At 37.1% G+C, this 20,085-nt stretch overlaps 1 protein-coding gene across 1 annotated transcript in view; it reads left to right on the top strand.

Annotated features, from left to right (window-relative positions):
- The window catches only part of LOC124367336 (roundabout homolog 2-like), a 138,584-nt gene that overhangs the window by 31,811 nt on the left and 86,688 nt on the right, over positions 1-20,085 (top strand). The gene's annotated exons all lie outside the window — the stretch shown is intronic.

Here is a 20,085-nt window from a genome sequence, read left to right on the forward strand (position 1 = left end):
TGACGATTCGGAGAATACCAGTTACGATTTTCCGGAAAACCAGGAATTTGTGGTTACATTTTAACAAGACTTCCACTCGGAGACGATCAGACTCCGGATGATAAATACGAGAAGACAATATTTTGGGCCCTAAAGTTAATGTTTTAGGCCATTATCGTTTCCACAACCCGTGTTAACAAGCCAGATATACATGCCATATAAGTTTACAAATAACGCAGAACAGTTGAAAATGGTACAAAAACTGACCATATCTTGCCTAAGATCATTGGCCAGTTTGATATATATATATATATATATATATATATATATATATATATATATATATATATATATATATATATAACGATATATATATATATATATATATCGTTTCACTAAGGTGGTCTTTCAGATTCGAAAAAATCAAAACTCATGTATTTATAAGACTAGAGAAAAGTGGTGTTTTGTAATACATATATAATTTTATTAAAAAATTTTAATGTGTTGCATTGAACGGTTTTCAAGATGTTAATTACATCTAAATTCCATGAGTAATACATTATTACTATCTCAGCTGTCACATAATCGACGTACTTCTTCCCACTGACCCGGAAGGACTATTGAAAACCAATCGCGGCGTTGCCGTTCTATTGAAATCCGATGCACAAGTTTTACGTGGGAGGCGGTTCAACGTTTCATCAATCTTCCCCTGTTGCGGCGGTGCGTTGGTTTAACGATCTCAACGATTATTTATTCAACGACGCTAATTGTCGGAAACCATAAACCAGGCCGGGGCTGCTCTTCACGATAATCAATCCACGATGGTGGCAGACTGTATCCGCTGTCTCCCCACACTTCAGCCTCTCATCTCCCTATTGATACATATCGGGCATTGAGCAGCACGGGTGTTTGAATTGGCTTTTATGACAAAAATCTGGATAGCGCAGAGAGAGAGAGTACATAAACAGCACGATCAATCTATTGGCGGGGAGTGGGAGGATGAAATATGTAACATTAAGCAAATATAACAGGATTCAGGACATTTGCCATCGTTATGGTTACAAAAGGTATAACACAACGTTTCGAGGATTGGAATCTATCCTCTTCGTCATTTGTGGGGAGTAAAGAAAAGGGTTCAAACATACCTAAAAAGCTGCTTGGAATCTAGTCCAGGCGTTGTCACTGCAGAGAATGCAAGTCCCGAGCACAAGTCATGAGTACGAGAAACACAACCACACATCACACCGGCACGGATAAAAGTCCTTCTTTTCTTGTTTCTGTTCTCTATTTTTGTGTGTACTAATATCCTCCACCTGACGAAGAGGATAGATTCCAATCCTCGAAACGTTGTGTTATACCTATAACGATGGCAAATGTCCGAAATCCTGTTATCCTGTCAAACCTTCCATCGTCAATAACAATCTTTAAACAAAAAAATAAGCAAAGGTTGATCACAAGTAAACCCTTGATATTGTTTTAAATAGCTTGTGACGATCTGGCACGAGTTATACACATTCATAGTTCATAAACAAATAATTTCACTATAATTAAAAAGAGACTAATAAAATAATTTAAAATAAGTTTAAAATAAAAAATTTAAATGACTATTTAAGGAATTTTTAACAGCCATGTTTAAATTTATTCCAATTGATTCCAAACCAGTCATAAACATTTATATAAGTTTAAAATTAACCAAACCTAAGTGGTATATGGATTTATGTTTTGAGGCCGAAGTCACTAATTTTTGGAGACCTAAAACACATTACTTTGGTAACGAATTTGTTATGAATACAACGCAAAACAAAATTTTACGTTTTTGATCCATTTCAATCTTCAACTCTAAACCTCATTTAGAATAAAATAATTCAATAAACCACTTTTAGTATCCACCGTATTCCATTGAAAGTAAACAAGTTTTGGATTTGCAAATTTCTGTTTTTAGAACTTCATTCAACACCACTATAAAGCGTTCATGAGGTAAAACTACGTACCTGAAATCTTTGTTTGAAGTTTGTTTTTGACTTGGATAGAAGGAATGTGAAGGAAACAGGACTACGTTTCGAGATCTGCAGTTTGATCTCTTCTTCAGGTAAATGCCTAAGCTAATTGTGGTCATGTATTAGTTTAGTCATTTGCCTAACAGATTGCAGATCTCCAAAAATAGTCTTATTGATTATACATTGTATCCCAGAACGATGGAAAATATCGGGAAAATCCTGTTTCCTCCAATAACCAAAGTTATTTGAATATTTTTATTGGTAGAAAATCACTCGAGAAATATAACCCGTGATCTCGCGGTTAAGGAGCGTAGCTTTATCCTTACGCTACGGCTAAGGTTTAAGTACTTAATCTAGAAAATGTCAAGAAGAAACGTTCGACTAACAGAAGTCCATGATGGTGACCGTGTCCTCATGAATGCTCTACGGTGGACACTAACTCTCTACCGCACTCTGCCTCATACATATCTGATGAGACCGAAGCTTGCTAGGGTAATGGAGGGCGATGGTGATCGTGTCCTCATGAATGCTCTACCGCGGACACTAACTCTCTACCGAACTCTGCCTCATACATATCTGATGAGACCGAAGCTTGCTAGGGTAATGGAGGGCGATGGTGATCGTGTCCTCATGAATGCTCTACGGTGGACACTAACTCTCTACCGAACTCTGCCTCATACATATCTGATGAGATCGAAGCTTGCTAGTGTAATGGAGGGCGATGGTGATCGTGTCCTCATGAATGCTCTACCGCGGACACTAACTCTCTACCGAACTCTGCCTCATACATATCTGATGAGACCGAAGCTTGCTAGGGTAATGGAGGGCGATGGTGATCGTGTCCTCATGAATGCTCTACGGTGGACACTAACTCTCTACCGAACTCTGCCTCATACATATCTGATGAGACCGAAGCTTGCTAGGGTAATGGAGGGCGATGGTGATCGTGTCCTCATGAATGCTCTACCGCGGACACTAACTCTCTACCGCACTCTGCCTCATACATATCTGATGAGACCGAAGCTTGCTAGGGTAATGGAGGGCGATGGTGATCGTGTCCTCATGAATGCTCTACCGCGGACACTAACTCTCTACCGCACTCTGCCTCATACATATCTGATGAGACCGAAGCTTGCTAGGGTAATGGAGGGCGATGGTGATCGTGTCCTCATGAATGCTCTACCGCGGACACTAACTCTCTACCGCACTCTGCCTCATACATATCTGATGAGACCGAAGCTTGCTAGGGTAATGGAGGGCGATGGTGATCGTGTCCTCATGAATGCTCTACCGCGGACACTAACTCTCTACCGAACTCTGCCTCATACATATCTGATGAGACCGAAGCTTGCTAGGGTAATGGAGGGCGATGGTGATCGTGTCCTCATGAATGCTCTACCGCGGACACTAACTCTCTACCGAACTCTGCCTCATACATATCTGATGAGACCGAAGCTTGCTAGGGTAATGGAGGGCGATGGTGATCGTGTCCTCATGAATGCTCTACCGCGGACACTAACTCTCTACCGAACTCTGCCTCATACATATCTGATGAGACCGAAGCTTGCTAGGGTAATGGAGGGCGATGGTGCGAGAGTGAGAACTCCCCTTGTAGCTAATTGCGAAATTTACCAATTCAACGTCAAGTGACGATTAAATTAGAATATAAACTGAAGTTTACTGCCCTGCGAACCACGAGTAATTTTGTAGAAAAAAATAAAAAGTTCCAGTATGAAATTATTAAGAGATTTGTGCAGCTTATCGCTTTTAACACAAAAACTAAATAATATTTTCTGACCTCATGTACATCTATTTTTTTGGTAAACTTTCTAGGTAAACTTAGTAGGTACACTATAGTGTACAACAATTCATAAGAATTTAAATGTATTTTACCCGCATTATTAAAAAAAACTATATTTTTAAATTATTTTTATTATCCGAGACTAGTCTTTGTCTTTGATTAAAGTTTACTTAATAACTTCAAAACTATTAACTGTAGAGCCATCAGATTTTGTCAGCTGCTCAAAACATCCATGTTACAATATAAACCAATGTGGTAAGGTAAAAAAAAAAAATTGACGTTTTTAGTTTTGCGTAAAAGTAATTTTCGGCCTTTTGGGTGTACTTATGTAAAGTATTGTTTCAGTGTTCTATTATTCATTACAAACCAGTACTGTAACTGTTTTTTATTTTTCAATTTTTTTTATAAGAATATTAGGATTTGCTGCAATAATGTTTTATTTCTTTTAGCTTTATTGATTTATTACTTTAAAAATTCTGGTAAAATTGTTTTTAACTAATTAGAGTATTTAAGTTTTTGTAGTAAAACCGTTGCACTTCGAATCAAGCAGAGAATAATCACCGTAATTAAAGGAAAAGGCATTGATGAAATATTTTACACTTGGCTGGAAATATAGCAAATTACTTCTAAGAGCAGATGCAACGGTTTTGTTGGGCAGTTTTAGCCCTTGAGTGCCGACATCAGATTCTACTACTAACTGTCAGAGTAGCCTACTACGACAGTAGTAAACCGGAAGAGCTTAATTCTGGCAATAACTTTTGTAATATTAAATGAAGTAATCTTTTAATTAATGCCATTACTAATTTCAAACATATTTGTTGTTGTAACCGATATGAAGGAATATTATTGATTCTGTTATGGGCTCTTAACCAAATCAATCGAATCTTAAAGATGACAAGAGTCCATATGTCAGGTAAGAAACTAATAAGATGCAGTGCACCCAGAAAGCAACTCACAGGTGCCTCTGAATATTGAGAAATATGAACTAGTGCCCCAGTTTTTTTTTTATAATTGATGACTTTGAATGGATGGATTACCAGTGACTCTGTCTATTGTTTCTGAAAATGCAAATGTTTCTGATTCAGTAGAAACGGAAAATTTGACTCCGAAATGTCAAACTACAAGGAAACACATTTACGATATCTGCTATTACGTCAGTGAGGTGTCTCAACGGCTGGAAACGACGTGAACGAACCTTATTTATTATTATTTTTTTTTTAAGGAGAATCCAATCCCCTTTTACTCCTTATTCTGTCCGTCCTCATGGGCCACTGGCGTGTGCGAGGATCTTATCAAACAGAATAAGGCGGAGAGAGTCGATATAGTACTGATAAGGGCGATGCTACTGATAAAAAGTGCAACGGTCACAGACAGGATTTGAGCCTGTCTTAGACCGCTCGTCCATCGGCACCCCCTTATGTTTTTAGGGGCTCTTGTATCCAGGTCCATTTTTAAACAATTGGAGATCGAGATGCATTTGGTAGTCATAGTTCGATCTTGGGTAGATAAGGCACCCTTTGGTTTCTCATTAAAAGAGATGCCACCAAATGCTTGGCAATTTTAGTCAACTTTGCTTTGCAACTATTTTAGTCTAAGTAATGCTTTTCCTTGTTGGAACTTACTTTTCAATAGTTTACCCAATGCAAAACCTTCTTCAAGTTCCACTTCGAAGAAACAGTTGGGACCGTGCAGCCTCTGCAGCTCTGGCGGCAATTCTGTCTGATTTTCTAAAACAAACATGGCTGCCTCTGACCAACACAAGGGACCTTGGGTTTGTTTACCCCAAAAAAAAACTGCTTCGAAATGAGAACATTCTGAACCATTGTCGAGAGCCTTGACAAGGCATTGTTCCAGGCTGCTACATCAGCGCACAAACTCTTGCGCGTGTGAGAGTGTGCGCCTGTCAGCATTGAGTAACAAACTATTATTCCAGCTGCTCACTCATTAGTGGACTATTTTAACAGCCATTGTCTCCGACAGGCGACACAGGCAAGTATGATTAAAAACTTCAGGCAAAAACTTTTAATTTCCGAGCCTTTGTTCTAATGTCAATACGTGATTAGTAATAAAACACATCAACGCCCATTTATTTGCAGAGTTATTGGTTTAGATATTTAAAACTGTCCTGTTTTCAATGCTTTTAAATAATAGAATTATGCTATGATTATTAATGTTATAATTTTTATGAAATAGCCAATGTTTGTGTACCTGTAAGTTTGGATGTTAATATTTAATGTACCTAAATAAAATAAAACTAAGGCTTCAATAAAATCCTTTTTTTAACACTCGGTAGGGGTATTATAATGTTTTAATTCAAATTTTTAATATTTAATTATTAATATTGAAAGGAGTCGTTTTCTACATCAAGCATTAAGATTGTGTAATCGGTTTCCAATTACAGACATTTTTGACCAAAGTATTAAAAATGTCTTTTTATAAAACTAAAAAAAAACAGAAAAAACATGTTTTACAACCACGTGAGCAGTTTCTTTACATAATCTTATAACCCTCAAGAAAGATAGTTGATGAGTGTAACGTGATTTTTATAAATAAAAAAGTAATTTTCTTTTAAAAAGTTAATTTGAACAGCTTTTTAAGGGGGTCCGGGTGTCCCTATCTCCGCTATGTTAATTTTATTAATTTTAAGATACCTTTTCAAAATAACTATAAGAGATATCAAAATGATTTTTGTTTTGCCTTATTTATGAAGGTTTTAGCTATATTTTAAGCTAAGGAAATTTTGAAATCATAAAAAAACAAATTTATAATGATTTTATTAAAATAATAGATATTTTTTTCAGTTTTTTATCTGAATATTTTATTTATTTTCTCAAAAACTAAAATTGATATTAAAAATTCCTTAGCTTAAATCATAGAGCTGTTTAAGTTGTACAAAATAAAAAAGAAATCATTAAGATATTTCAAGCGGATCCCGAGAAAAGGTATTTTTTGTCTAAAAAAATACAATTTTCGGAAAACGACAGATGAAAATAGGTACGTAAAGTATACAATCAAAATGCTTACTTTAATGCATTCCTGCTCCATATGAGGGGTTGTCTGGATCTTCTTCCATCTCATACTGGTCTTCTAGTCTCTTTTTCAGTATTGACCATCTTTTGGCGGCACTTTTTTTCAATTTCTTGAATCGCTTTGTCTGCTTTTTGAACCCGTAACTCATCAATGCGTTTCATTCGTTTTGCACAGTTTGCCCCCGGACGAATACCCAACCTATCAAGCACTTGGCATCTAACAATATTTCCCTCATTATAGGTACCTATAGCATCAAACATTCCTAACTCCAATGTATTTCTCAAGGCAAATGTTGACTTAGGCAGACGAGACCATATAACACTGTTCAATGATTCACTCGCATTTTGGGTACCGCCATGCAAACATTTCCGAAGGAATTCAGGGTTGGCCAAATCTTGAAATATAGGCTTAATTTTAGTCATAATCAAAATTTAAAGATTAAACAAGGTATAAGTGGAGTGCAATATGTACTATAACAAAAGTGAAATACTCTGGCACGTTCAACAACCACGACACGAGAAAATAACGAGTACAAGGGTTATTTCAAAAATTCATGTCAAAAACTATTGCTCGGATTGAAATAATTTTTTTACCATGTTAAACAGAATAAAACACATAATTATAAAAAAAATAAAACTGAAAATCCATAATTTTGTCAATTTTGGTCACCTGACTCCCCGTTTTTAAAGTTTTGAAACAATATAGATGATTTTGAAAATATAATTTTTAAGCCATAAATTGTTAAAAACACGTTAGTTCTTGAAGTTATAACTATTGCCACACTATAAACATTCTTTTAGCTATTTTTATGTGGGCCTATTTACAAAATTTTCATATAGTATCAATTTCTGTTTATACTTTTTCTGTCATTACGGAATATATTTTAAAATATTATGCAATTCATAAAAAGTATACAGAAGATTATCCCAAGCAAACATAAATTGCACTATCTTAAAGCTCTCACAGGTCCATATTGACAGTCAACAAAAAGTTTAGTTCACGAGTATTAAAAATGAAAATCGTTTGCTGTTTTGGAATATCACGAAGAATTCCTCAAACGTTTGGAGATAATTCAGCGTCATCCAAATAACATACATTGTATCTCTATGGTGGGAGGAGTTGATATGATGTGAATGTTGAGTTTAGCTCCAGTTCACCTTCCTCTTAGTGCAGCATTTGTAATGTGACGCTGTCTCAGACTCCTGGAATTCGGAGTCATGTCCGTCTGAAGAAGCTCAAAACGAATTCTGTACATCATTTTGACATCAGACAACCTACTATACATATAGTGTAATTTAGGTGAACTGGAGTTTTGGAGCTATTCAGACAAACATGAATCCAAATTCCAGGAGTCAAACTGTGACAGCGTCAGATTTACAATGTTAAGGTGAACTGGAACCTAACTCAACATCCACAACATATTCTTCTTCAATACAATTGAATTATAATTTTAAGAACGTTGGATTGCAACTGGTGTTGTGATTTAAGCTTAAAGAGGAAATACAAATAATTAGGCTTGTAAATGTGTAGAGCCAGCATCTTGTATTGTCTTAGGGCAGCCTTCATAAATAATGGATCAATTTGGGGAACATCTGTTTGTTTAGAGGGGATGTTTGAACTAGTCAGCGCGGTGGAGTGGACCTCCCCCTCCCTCAACCCCCCACTCTCAACACCCCCTCACGACTATTTATACAATATCAATGATCCTCCATTATTCTGCAGACTTTACCCACGACCTCATCTCAATTTCATGAGGCGGCAAATAAATAAACATGGAGGTTAACCGTTTGATGATTTTCGTGGATTGATTACAGTTCTCTGGCGAGGCTGAGGGGGTGAGGATCGGGGCTTAGTTTTTGTTCGTGATCAGTGCATAAATTTTGCTGTCAATTTGACACCAAACACTGGTATTAGAAACTTTCCCACATAGATGTTATTCACATCCATATATTATCAGAAATACCCACAGTTATTGGGGAGGATATGATGTAAAAATTTGTAAACCGTACACATTGACGCACTAAATATTAAAGTTACAGAACTATTTAATAAATATCTAAACTGGAACTCACAATAGTAATATTTTATATACATATACAAAAAAATAATAATCAACACCAATAATGTTATGTTTTGTTTCCTTAGGACACAAATGTCATCATGATGAATAAATAAAATGTAAATTGAGTGAAATTCCTTTGTTTAGTCCTTTTAATGTCTATTGTCAACTTAGCCAAAAAAATTGAGTACTCAATTATTAAACCAATGAACAAAAAGCTAGGAAACGTACACTTTGAGGTAGGTTACGAACCAGTTATATATTTAACCAGTTGATAAGGCTTCCCAACTTTTAGTAGAGTTAGTATTGACCGAAAACGACAAGAGGGCGAATAGAAAACAGTTATATACTATAAGGATATTTCATTGCCTCTAATCTTCTAAAAAGCCTTGATTTATACACGCTCGGTATTCATAGCAAATAATACAACTCACTAGAGGATTTGTTTCGTCAAACGTGCAATTCTTGCAAGGTCAATACTCCTTAAAAACATGAGCTATGAGCGATTGATTAACCAGTTACAAAATACATTATGACGGATTAAAAATCCCATTGCATTGCCAATCGGGCCTTAAATGCCGATCATACATATACTGTCTATGAAGTACGCTACGATCAACGCCTGGTGGGATTGTCACAGTGACTTGCCAATCAGCTTTACAATGTGTACACATCTCGACTATAAAGTGCAGCACTATCCAAACCTGGTGGGCTTGTCACAGTGACTTGCCAATCAGCTCTACAATGTGTACACATCTCGACTATAAAGTGCAGCACTATCCACGCCTGGTGGGCTTGTCACAGTGACTTGCCAATCAGCTCTACAATGTGTACACATCTCGACTATAAAGTGCAGCACTATCCACGCCTGGTGGGCTTGTCACAGTGACTTGCCAATCAGCTCTACAATGTGTACACATCTCGACTATAAAGTGCAGCACTATCCACGCCTGGTGGGCTTGTCACAGTGACTTGCCAATCAGCTCTACAATGTGTACACATCTCGACTATAAAGTGCAGCACTATCCACGCCTGGTGGGCTTGTCACAGTGACTTGCCAATCAGCTCTACAATGTGTACACATCTCGACTATAAAGTGCAGCACTATCCACGCCTGGTGGGCTTGTCACAGTGACTTGCCAATCAGCTCTACAATGTGTACACATCTCGACTATAAAGTGCAGCACTATCCACGCCTGGTGGGCTTGTCACAGTGACTTGCCAATCAGCTCTACAATGTGTACACATCTCGACTATAAAGTGCAGCACTATCCACGCCTGGTGGGCTTGTCACAGTGACTTGCCAATCAGGTTCTACAATGTGTACACATCTCGACTATAAAGTGCAGCACTATCCACGCCTGGTGGGCTTGTCACAGTGACTTGCCAATCAGCTCTACAATGTGTACACATCTCGACTATAAAGTGCAGCACTATCCAAACCTGGTGGGCTTGTCACAGTGACTTGCCAATCAGCTCTACAATGTGTACACATCTCGACTATAAAGTGCAGCACTATCCACGCCTGGTGGGCTTGTCACAGTGACTTGCCAATCAGCTCTACAATGTGTACACATCTCGACTATAAAGTGCAGCACTATCCACGCCTGGTGGGCTTGTCACAGTGACTTGCCAATCAGCTCTACAATGTGTACACATCTCGACTATAAAGTGCAGCACTATCCACGCCTGGTGGGCTTGTCACAGTGACTTGCCAATCAGCTCTACAATGTGTACACATCTCGACTATAAAGTGCAGCACTATCCACGCCTGGTGGGCTTGTCACAGTGACTTGCCAATCAGCTCTACAATGTGTCCACATCTCGACTATAAAGTGCAGCACTATCCACGCCTGGTGGGCTTGTCACAGTGACTTGCCAATCAGCTCTACAATGTGTACACATCTCGACTATAAAGTGCAGCACTATCCAAACCTGGTGGGCTTGTCACAGTGACTTGTCAATCAGCTCTACAATGTGTACACATCTCGACTATAAAGTGCAGCACTATCCACGCCTGGTGGGCTTGTCACAGTGACTTGCCAATCAGCTCTACTATGTGTACACATCTCGACTATAAAGTGCAGCACTATCCACGCCTGGTGGGCTTGTCACAGTGACTTGCCAATCAGCTCTACAATGTGTCCACATCTCGACTATAAAGTGCAGCACTATCCACGCCTGGTGGGCTTGTCACAGTGACTTGCCAATCAGCTCTACAATGTGTACACATCTCGACTATAAAGTGCAGCACTATCCACGCCTGGTGGGCTTGTCACAGTGACTTGCCAATCAGCTCTACAATGTGTCCACATCTCGACTATAAAGTGCAGCACTATCCACGCCTGGTGGGCTTGTCACAGTGACTTGCCAATCAGCTCTACAATGTGTACACATCTCGACTATAAAGTGCAGCACTATCCACGCCTGGTGGGCTTGTCACAGTGACTTGCCAATCAGCTCTACAATGTGTACACATCTCGACTATAAAGTGCAGCACTATCCACGCCTGGTGGGCTTGTCACAGTGACTTGCCAATCAGCTCTACAATGTGTACACATCTCGACTATAAAGTGCAGCACTATCCACGCCTGGTGGGCTTGTCACAGTGACTTGTCAATCAGCTCTACAATGTGTACACATCTCGACTATAAAGTGCAGCACTATCCACGCCTGGTGGGCTTGTCACAGTGACTTGCCAATCAGCTCTACAATGTGTACACATCTCGACTATAAAGTGCAGCACTATCCACGCCTGGTGGGCTTGTCACAGTGACTTGCCAATCAGCTCTACAATGTGTACACATCTCGACTATAAAGTGCAGCACTATCCACGCCTGGTGGGCTTGTCACAGTGACTTGCCAATCAGCTCTACAATGTGTACACATCTCGACTATAAAGTGCAGCACTATCCACGCCTGGTGGGCTTGTCACAGTGACTTGCCAATCAGCTCTACAATGTGTACATATCTCGACTATAAAGTGCAGCACTATCCACGCCTGGTGGGCTTGTCACAGTGACTTGCCAAATCAGCTCTACAATGTGTACACATCTCGACTATAAAGTGCAGCACTATCCACGCCTGGTGGGCTTGTCACAGTGACTTGTCAATCAGCTCTACAATGTGTACACATCTCGACTATAAAGTGCAGCACTATCCACGCCTGGTGGGCTTGTCACAGTGACTTGCCAATCAGCTCTACAATGTGTACACATCTCGACTATAAAGTGCAGCACTATCCACGCCTGGTGGGCTTGTCACAGTGACTTGCCAATCAGCTCTACAATGTGTCCACATCTCGACTATAAAGTGCAGCACTATCCAAACCTGGTGGGCTTGTCACAGTGACTTGCCAATCAGCTCTACAATGTGTACACATCTCGACTATAAAGTGCAGCACTATCCAACCCTGGTGGGCTTGTCACAGTGACTTGCCAATCAGCTTTACAATGTGTACACATCTCGACTATAAAGTGCAGCACTATCCACGCCTGGTGGGCTTGTCACAGTGACTTGCCAATCAGCTCTACAATGTGTACACATCTCGACTATAAAGTGCAGCACTATCCACGCCTGGTGGGCTTGTCACAGTGACTTGCCAATCAGCTTTACAATGTGTACACATCTCGACTATAAAGTGCAGCACTATCCACGCCTGGTGGGCTTGTCACAGTGACTTGCCAATCAGCTTTACAATGTGTACACATCTCGACTATAAAGTGCAGCACTATCCACGCCTGGTGGGCTTGTCACAGTGACTTGCCAATCAGCTCTACAATGTGTACACATCTCGACTATAAAGTGCAGCACTATCCACGCCTGGTGGGCTTGTCACAGTGACTTGCCAATCAGCTCTATATCCGATATATATCTGGTAACGTTCCAAGTGCCGGCCGCTTTTAGCTGCTGACAGTGACAATAGAATAGCAGACGCGTGGAGTGTCGTTGTCGTTGTCTTCTGCTTTCTACAAACTGACATCCTTTCTCATCCGTTACTTTTAATAGATCTCGAGCTGTGATCTAAATCCTGGGATGTAAGCCACAAGTTACATACTATTCTTTCTACAGTTTACAACTCTATGTTTAGGTTACTGTCTACATCTATTTTACCGTCACCTGTACTTTTCTTATCCATATTTAATATTAATGTAATTTTTTTAGTTTGTTAACAAGTTTTTCGCAAAATGTTTTATTACACTTTGTATTTGACAAGTAAGGAAATTTTAAATGGATCAGTAATGTAATATTATCACAACTAGTTTTTCTTCAATCTTAATGTTACAAGTGGAGTTTACTTTTCTACTTATCGAGAATAGTAATGGGTCTTCCTTGGGCAGTGGCGTATGTACAATTATTTTGGGGGCTGATTTACTGGATGGTTCATGAAGTATAAAGTACCCTCCACAAGTAGAGGTTCTTAGGCCTCATAAATAGGGGACAATTTTAACGTCTTTCGAAGTTTTGGTTGGGAGGTTGTACCTTCTTTCATGTATGTTCTTATCCTCAGTAAGGTTTTATAACAGTAATGTTTTCTCCATTACATAACGACGAATAATTGTAATGTGATTTAGATCTAAAAAGAGTTAAAAGATAGAATGTTTTTATCAAACTAAATTATATTCTTCGCATCTGAGTGAACATTCAATAAAAATTTTGATGCAAAGTTTCCAATATCAATAAACTGCACCATGATACTCCTATTACGTTACTTTTGATGTGATACTTGCACTTGTAACACACTGTGATTACGATACAGTACATCCATTCTTCCCATAGTTGCAAAATTGCCACAATTTTCGAAAGGGAACATAATTATTACAGTGGCCTAGGATCGGTCACTGTTTTTTGTTCTTTTTTCGGAAAACAGGATAGGTAACTTTTGTCAATAATTCAGCCCTAGTAAATATTTTGCTTAAGAAAATAACTAATTGAGTAGATGGACTATTTTGTAACCAAATTTGGCGAATTGTAGCAGAGCACCAAGTAAGTTGGTGGGAGTGCTGATGGCCGAGCGGTCTAAGACGTTGGACTTTGAGTCTGAGTTAGAGATAGCGCAAGTTCGAATCCAGTCTGTGACTCTTGCACTTTTTATCGGTACATCGACCTTGTACTGTATTGACTCTCCCCCTTATTCTGTTTGATAAGATCCTCGCACAGGCCAGTGGCCCATGAGGACGGACAGAATAAGGTATAAAAGGGGATCGGCTTCTCCTTAAAAAAATCAATTGTCTGTGCTAAACAGTTACTTCACTGAATAGGTGAACTATAACTGAATTGGTGGAAAATAACAAGAACTGAGAGAAACAACTTGGGGATTTTCATGCGGACCTTTTGAGAAATATTTTTAACTATTCGTTTTTTAACTCATACAGATTTAATCCAATCTGTAACTTTTCGGTTCTCTGTACAACCACACATCAGTTAAAGTGGTATAATTGATTTTGGGGTTGGAAAAATATTTGTTGTGATTAGTTGATGGTCCGGGTCTTTTTCGTTTAAGGGCCAGCACAAAAGACCCTAGCTTGCCTATTCAAAACTCAGATCACACGATGCTTGCCCGCTGCGCAGCCCTTTGCGCTGCTTGCTCTTTTAGAAAAAAAATTAACTCGAGTTTGCAAAGTCCAAGCCCAGATCAACTCACCACGCTTTACAAAACTGAGACAGAACTAACGCAGGTTTCATTACAGTCAAAAGATAAGCGGCGCGCATTTATCACTGATAAGATAAGACGAGTTTATACTAGAAGTAGTACCTGGACTACTGCCCTACGAACTAATAACACCAAAAAAAACGATTAAATGCACTATCAGTCAGTTATAGTATGTTGTAAGGTGCTGGCCCTTAAACGAAAAAAGACCCGATGGTCCTTTAAGGTAAACTCCCTTAATACAGAAAAAATTGCTTTTTTATTATTCCACGTGAATTTCACTCATTTAAAGTACACATATTAGGCAATGTTGAAACTGGGCTCAAAAAACAACTAATTTTTAAATTGTTACACTATGAATATGATTTTTTAACTTCAGGGAACGAGATGTTTTATATTGTTGTGTTTCTTTCTTTTAATATAACGTATGCAACATTTTTCATATTTTGTACCAAAATTTTTCTGAAGGACATACATTTTTCCATAAATAAAAAATATGTCTCTCTCTGAAGCTTACTTATATGCATTTTGTAAAAATTGTATATGTTTATAATAAGCTGTTTTTAATTTTATTAGAAAACGGCCTACATTGCCTACCTTAAACGCTTGTAACTTCACGTGGGAATTATCAAAAGTTTTGTCTCCGTTGTCTGTAATTTGAGATTTTATTTTTAAATGGATATGAATTTGACATAAAACAAGTACTCCATCTTATGCGGTACATATGATGTATCTGACAAGACAAAATATTGACGTTAATCACGTACTGACAATATCATGACGTTACTGACAATTCCGCAGGTATTTAGATACTAACAAAGCAACATTTGTAGTACAACCTCATATTTGGCGCCTGTGATATATCAGGATAAATTGAGTGATAGCGTTAATAGAGTTTTACTGGGAGTTACTTTTCATTGATATTTCCATACGTTTAATGTGCAGACAGAAGCACATCGTAAAACTTGATGAAACGCAACTTGAGATTATATTTCTCACTGCGCTGTCCATAAAACCTGCTGCATCCTGCATCAAACTTCTCTGCTGAAATGAATCTTCAATTTCAAGAACTGATAAAACGTTTTATGCGTATAAATAATAAAACGACCATTAAACGTAAAATAATCAATGTTTAATTACTCAATCAAACCCTAAAGACTTCACCTATTATGTAAAACTACGTTAGGTTAGGTTAGGTTAGGTTGGGTTGGGTTGGGTTGGGTTGGGTTGGGTTGGGTTAGGTTAGGTTAGGTTAGGTTAGGTTAGGTTAGGTTAGGTTTCATCTCCTTTCACAATATTTCAGTCTTTTCATCGACATGGTTTGGAGAAATAAAGAAAATCTTTGCATTCTACAAAAAATGTAAAGCTACACAAAATACAATACAGTAAACTCCCAATTGTTCTTGGGGGTCACCGGCGAAACTAATTCCATGAATAATGTGCAAAATTGTCGCTATTACGTACAAGATTCTGCAATAGCAAAAAATCATCACTAATTTGATTTAATTTTGTAATATGACTTAAAATAGAAGAGCATAGAGTATTTACAATTACCAAAATTTAAATTACTTACTGTAAACATTTACCTTCTCAGAAACACTCATCTAGAATTGTACCATTCAGTATTCCAGTATATTCTTTTATTATTTTTTATACCCTTTTAGAAAAATTATTCATTTAAAACTTCCTAGTCATTTTAAGGGTTTAAAATTTATCTTAGTATTAAAAAGGTATATTATTTTGCTTCGGATAATCTGTAAAGAGGATACACAGCCTACGAATAATTGAGAGTTTATTGCATAGATTACATAATACAACATTGCAATTTCAAAGATACTTATTGTAATTTTTAAGAATCTATACATTAATACATGCCACAATGCGTGTAAACTAAAATGTTACTTGGCATATATAACGGGACGTAGTTAGCTTTGCTATCTACAATGATCTAGATGAATGATATTTTCACAATTAATATTAGTAGTCGGTCACTCTCCTAAGACAATATTGACTGCATCTCTATAACTCTATAAATCAATACTTAGAATTAAAATAGTTATCACGCCTTATTTTAGGAAGATTTTGTATGCCATTTACTCAAAATTTCTGCATAGCTTCACCGAACATTCCCGGAGCCCAAAACCACCCCACGTTGAAACAATTATATAAATGCCATATAACGCGGCTTGTAGAAACAATAAATGTCCCAAAAAGCCTCCAAAACTTTACTATGGTTTCAAATTGTATGCTTTAAATATCTCGGATAAATTAACTGATCAGCTTGACAGGTAATTTCGTTTCAATATGGCGGCCAAACTCCGTCATTTATGAACTTAGAGAAAAAAACTGAATGTGTTCTGGAAATCTCATGACACTTTGTAGTTAAAGATTGTTCGGTATCGCAAACCATTTTCGAGACATCGATTACTTGTCAAATGTTGGAAGAATATTAATAACAGCTGTGTTGTCACTGAATTTAGCTACTACTTTCGGCTGAGCCGGAAAGAATATTTTACTACTTGTAGATTTTAATTACGAAACAGTTTTCCTTTTATAGCCAGTACTAATTAAGTTTCTACCAACAATTGGCGGAAACACCAAAGGAAAGCCCCAGATGAAGGATACACAGTCATCGATATTTCATGAGGTCCAGGGTGGAAGGGGACAACCCCACAGGTGCTGCAGACCCTGAGCCCGCCGCCCCCAAATGTATGCGACAACACCCGGCTTAAATGTGCATTATCCGACTCCACCCTCTTCAAAATTTAATGCACGCTTGCCCTTGGCTTTACACTTGTGGCCCGTAAAATCCCTCCTCGTGTAGTATAATTCTGGGATTGCAAAGCAAGTTGCGACGTGCTCGTTACTTTAACACCAACAAGATGGATTTTTCATGTTAAGCTTTTCTTGTAGTTCGATTTTTTGTTAGAAAAAAGAAAATAATATAAAAACAGAGTATTAACTTTTTCTTCTACCATATCCAACATTGTATTTTCAGTTAGAATTCTATGACATAGTTCTGAAAATTCTTTATGAATATTTAAATTTGTTGTTAAAAAAACAAGTCACACTTGAATCTACAGGTAGCTTAGTCAAGTTTTACATGCTGACATGTTTTATGCCATTTTAGGCCATCCATTATAAATTATAAGTGGTGAATACAAATTACTGGACTCGTTAAAATAGCTTCTCAGAAAACAACATTAAAAACTGAATTCATTCGTTTTGTTAAACATACAGTTTTCATATTTTTGGTATATTTAAAATAGCGTTAGGGGTTTTACCAAAATTATGTGTACGAATCCAGCAAAAAAAATATAAAATAAATATTGCAAATTGCAAATAAAAATCTGGTTGTTTTACAACAAGATACAACACCAATAACAAGATGTAACATTATACAACAGCGGTGAAACAAAATACAACAGCTTTATGTGTATATATATATATATATATATATATATTATATATATATATATATATATATGTTAGACCTATGTTATAAACATAGTCTTCTTATATTTGAATACTAATATAAATTGAATAATATAAAATACTCCAAAAACATATTGCCAATTATTATATATTAATCCGCTAGAAGAAGTTTGTGTGTTTTTTTAAAGTAAAGTATAGATTACTTATTTATACCAGGCGAAGTTAGGGCTAAGAAGCCCTCTTTAACACTTAACCTGGGGACCAACGGCTTTAAAAGTTGACTTCCGAACCACCACCAACGGCCGGGCAGCGGTCACCCATCCAAGCAGCAACCATGCTCTACGTTGCTTGATCTGGTCGATTTTTAGTTATTTTTATTCCTAATCAGTCGTCTCCAAAAATTGTAATCCATTGTAACATTCGCACCATAAAAGTTGTCAATAATACCTAATCCATACTTTGCCTTAAAATTAACTATTACTAATAACTGTAATAGGTAGCGAGATCGAGACTATAGTCATAAACTTTATTCTAATTTTGTAATTAGGGAGCACATATATTTCTTTCTAAAAAAGTAATTACATTTGTATTGTTACGATGAATCGATACCTATTGTTAACAGCAATCTAATACATTTCTTTTATATGATTTTGTATATTAATTGCCTTACAGTACTATGGTTTCTTTTTTAAACTAATATTAGTATTCATCGATTTTTTTATAGTGCAATTTAGGAGAAAGTCGTGTAATTTTAATTAGAAGTTAATAAGTAACAGTGATTGCTCTTCCTTTATCAGTCCATCAGGTAATTTCTACTTTATAGACAGTAAATTACTATTTAGAAAAAGACGTAACTATTTATAACTTAGTAAACTGAGAGCATCATTAAGTATATTAATGTCACGTCATGAACATAGCTGCCACAATGAGATAAGTCTAATAAGATATCGTCGGTCCAAGTCCCCAGCATATTTTCCGGCCAAGTTGAGAAGCCATCTACTTCGGGACGTTATTTCACGTTTCGTTAACTCGCGGATATTCTCAAAAATATCCCGCTCCCCTGTAACCATTGTCCGTCCACTTCCCGTGTCCCATTTTAGGGATACAACTTTCTTATCTTATTACCTCCGGGAGTTGAGAGATAAGATAAGATTATCTGATGCGACAAGCGAGCTCAGGACTTCCTCTAGCGTAATAATAACCTTTGTAATATATAACGTGTACATGACGTTAAATTACGTTCAGGCCTTGTTAAATTTATTACAATAACAGTTCCGTTTTTAGATACCTTCATGGATAACGATACTGTTTTACTACAGTCTTTGATTTGGTTCCATTACGTGCTCTAAGATTTGTCCTGGCTTGCTTTCTGGTCCAAACCATTTGCATATTTTTATTGAGCTATCTAAGTATCGAACCCGCTAAGTCTCGTTAAGAGAACTCCAGCCATACCCTAACGGCTGCGGGGAAGGTCTTATTACACAATAAATATGGGTGGTATCAAATATCATGATAAGGAAGTAGTAACGTAATTCTTGACAACGATTCATTGATAAAATTTCATTATTAGCTATAGGTGTTTTTAAATGAAACCAGTACCACAAAGATGTGCTATCACTTTGTGCCAAATTAGACAAAAAGGAACGTTTCGAAATATTGTATCTGTTACCTTCTTCAGGTGACAACCTACTTCTATTAAAGGTAATAAAATAAAATTATACATTAAACACACAAAAAGGTAATCGTCACATCAAAAAGGTAATAGTTCATTTTAAATTCATCACTTTGTAAAACACAAAGAAAGTATTGAATAAAAACAAAACTAATAGTGTTAGTACACTAAATATTTTTATTTGTTCCAAAATGAAATTCAGCCCATAATAAAGATCATATGAACAGTTTTGTTTTCATAAAATTCAGCATTTGTTACAACTACTAAAAATATCTTCTATTTCACGTGGATTTCAGAAATCTGGCTGTCATATAATATGCTTTGTTATTATTTTTTTTAAAGGAACTAAATGATAGTTTAAGATTTATGAAAGGAACTGGATTATTCCGTACATTTGCCGTCGTTCAGTAACAAACAAGTTAAACTACGTTTAAATATCTGAAATCTGATCTCTTCCTCGCG

This window comes from Homalodisca vitripennis, chromosome 8 (assembly GCF_021130785.1).
Source record: "Homalodisca vitripennis isolate AUS2020 chromosome 8, UT_GWSS_2.1, whole genome shotgun sequence".
Taxonomy (NCBI): domain Eukaryota; kingdom Metazoa; phylum Arthropoda; class Insecta; order Hemiptera; family Cicadellidae; genus Homalodisca; species Homalodisca vitripennis.